Source organism: Argiope bruennichi, chromosome 10 (assembly GCF_947563725.1).
Source record: "Argiope bruennichi chromosome 10, qqArgBrue1.1, whole genome shotgun sequence".
Taxonomy (NCBI): domain Eukaryota; kingdom Metazoa; phylum Arthropoda; class Arachnida; order Araneae; family Araneidae; genus Argiope; species Argiope bruennichi.
The window spans coordinates 100,116,723-100,120,387 of NC_079160.1; positions in this window are offsets into that span (position 1 = coordinate 100,116,723).

The following is a 3,665-nucleotide window of genomic DNA, read 5'->3' on the forward strand; positions in this document are numbered from 1 at the left end:
GCTCAGAAAAATATATTATGTAATTATTTTTTCAGTGTTCTCTCGCACTTTTGAAGCAGCTACAGCCCATGACACTGGTAGTTGACCGCAGGCGCATACCAAGCCTATTGATAGGGAAAATAATATCCATAAATTCTGCATATTTCTTAAGAGAGATATTATCCCCTCCCCTCTCCTCTCCTAAAAATTGTGAATCTTGGGCAAGGCCGAATTTTAAGAATCTCGCACAACAGCCTTTTGTTTTTCATAGAAGAAAACCATGTAGGCATTTCTAATGTTATTTTTTCTCCGACTGAAACCAAAATATGACAGAATTATTATTTTGACAATAAGTTTGTTTACCCGAGTCATTATGTTTTTGAGTTACTACGTTTACTTGCATATATTTATAGAAACAGACAACCCATTGACAAATTTCTTTCATAATTTGGCATAAAAAGATATTTAAGATGCTATGATCACGTACCAAATTTGATCCACCGAGATCTTTGAATTTTGAAATTATTATGCTTGCTTATACGTGGACAGACAGACAGGCAGAAACTTCCTGTATATGCATTTTACTCGATATTTAATAGAAACCTACAAATTCGATGCAGACCAAATTCCATTCCGATAATTGTTGGCTCTTTTGATATATCTTGTTTACAGACAGTCAGACGAAAGAAAAGTATGCCAAATTATACCCATCCATTCAATCGAACCAATGTCTTTTAATGTATTTTGATGTAAAAATAGACTCCCTTCCAACTCCCTTTAAATTTGATACATTTCTAAAAAAAAAAAACTTTTAGAATCGAAGAAAAGGTCTTTCCTGTTAAGGTAAGATTCTGATTAATCTGTAAGATTGAGATCAGGATCTGTAAGATTCTGATTTAAAGTCTTAAGTGCTAGTTATGGCTACGCTACATCAATTTCTAATGAGGGTAGAACATTTATAACTGATTATTGAACATCGCAAAATGAAATAAATTATTTGGAAGTTCATCAGTTTTAAGATAAAGCTTATAATTCGAAAATTCTAAATCGTCCTTTTTCATGAGATCGGTGGAAATGTTGAGGACAGTTTCATTACACGATTTCTTTTTAAAAATCTTTTCGTTATTTTTGTTGCATATACGTATATATTCTAGATTTTTTTTAAACTTTGGCCTGGTGAATTAGATATGTGATGGGTGCCCATTAATAATTTTTCATAGTTGCTTTTTAAAATTCATGTTGAATCCAGGTGTGCAATTGTTTTAAAACAATTAAAAATTTATTTTTAATTTACAATAAACATTTTTTAAAAAAAATGAATGAAAAGAACCAAATATCGTTTATACAAAATGTATCGATATGTATCCTGTAAATGAATAGTATGTATTTCTCTTTAATTTCAATAGTGTTTTTCCCCCTACTTCATTTCATTCATTTCCTCAACAGTTCTCATGTTTAGATGAAATGCCCATTCTGTGGTGTTTTCCTTGAACCTAATGGGGTGCAAAATTTCCCCATGATACATTAATACTCTTAGAAAAATTTGAATTATAAAAACAATAAACTTAAAACTTTGATAATAAACCTAAACCTTCCTTCCGTTGTTGAAACAAGTGAAATTAAAAAATAGCTATTTCTGTTTCCTTTGGAGAAGCTTTCGAGAACGTATGGTCTTCAGGCGTGTCGGACATCCCAATCAAAACGCACCCTAATTTGTTATAATTGCTACCAAACCAGAGGACTGCGAATGTGTGTCATTTTTATTATAATAAAAATAAATTATCCACAAAATTTACTTAATTGTTATGTTAATTTTATAATTATTTCATTAATCATGTAGGTGATCATGGAATGACACTTCTTCTAATTGATTTCTTTAAATATTTGAGGACATTATTGATGCTTGAGAATGCAAAACGACAATTTTGAACTTTATTATGCACAGGACTTTTATAAGAATTTTATGCCGAAGTGTTACTTTCTAGAGAGAATTTTTCCTAGACTGAGAAAATAAAATCATCAAACACTTATTCCAAGAAAATCCAATAATCGACTCCTCTACCGATGAAAATATTGTAATATTCTCCAACTTTATTTTAAGTCATAAATCTCGTTTTCAAGTCTAAATTCCAATATGACTCCTGCATGAATCCTGGAAAAAATTGAGCTCAGAAACAAGAATAGTATAGAAAAAGGAAGCGCATTACTTTTGACTCTAGATTAATAAAACCCTACCTAGATAATGAAATTAATCATGCGTACACCAATAGAAAAAAAATGCCTTTCCTTACCGTAGCACTAAATAAAATTTGCCACTTAAACTTCTCTAACTTCTCCGAAATTGAAATTCACTGAAAGAACTACTTTATTTTTCAACTTCAGAGCAAAATAACCAATATTTTCTTCAAACCAGTGGTAAAAATGGTACTCCATTATTTGTTTTTTCCTTTGCTACTAGCTACTTCAAATTGAGTAGAAATGCCTCGGCGCTAATGCTCTTTGCGCTTCTAATTCAAGCAAGCATAGTGTTTTTCAAACCAGGTTGATGGACCCTGAATTATACGGATATTTGACTTCTAGTTATGTTGAAATGTTTAATACACTGCCTATGTGACGTTCCTTTAACTTCAAGAGCAATTTGTGTCGGTGGAATTTCTGCGAGTTATCTGCTCTTCAACTGCTCGTGAAAAGCTCCTGGATTATTTATAGGCACTCGTTTTGTGCTCGTGCACATAGAATGAACATGAGCGAGCAATCATTTTTATATGAGTTTCATCTGGCAACAGTGGAATGAGGCGAACGAAGTGAGCGGTGAATAAAACGTTGTGGTATTTGCTTTCTGATTATGGAATTACTTACTTAAATAATTACTCAAAACACTTCGATATCTTTTACCGCCGATGTAATCCATCAAAGTAAGTCATTGATATTCTGAAGTAATTGAAAAATTTTAATGCCAATTTCTGTCGTTCAAATCTTCAAATAAAGTGTAGAAAGCTCCGAACTTCTTCCTTTTTTTCAATAATTGGATGAATCTAAATAAGATTTTCCCCCTTTTTCACTTTATCCGACGATAGAATAACAATAAAGCTACAATTTCCTCTGTTTTCATTTCAAATTACACTTAAGAAGTAAATAGTTTTAATAACACTCTTAAAGTAATTGTTTTTATGAAATTACGACGTAGATTTTACCACGTGTAAGCATTCCATTTCTGTGAATGGCGATGGTAAGGTATTCGCAGCAGAAAAACGCTGTCTGGTCTGAGTATCCAGCCTTATCCAAGGTCCACAATTTTATGCGCGGATAGGGGTTGGGGGTGATTAATTGGAAGGCATGCCAGAATGTTTCTTGATGATCATTCTCGTTGGTTTTTGATAGGAATTTGAAAATAATAACTTATATGAAAACTCTTCCTATCTACCTTCACTTTCCAACTTGCCGAGAGGAATTTCTTTTTCGGTGCTGAGACCGAGAAGAGGATTATTTAAAAGTTATTATTACACTATTATTTTTGATGAATGAATTAGTTTTGAATGTGTTCAATAAATCTTGAAGATTTCTTTTGAAACATATATTTATTTATAAAGTCATTTTTTTTTTCACTACAAATAAAAAAAAATCATGATTTTAATTGGCATGAATTTATAGTTACTTTTACGACATTCTAATTAAATTTAAATGAT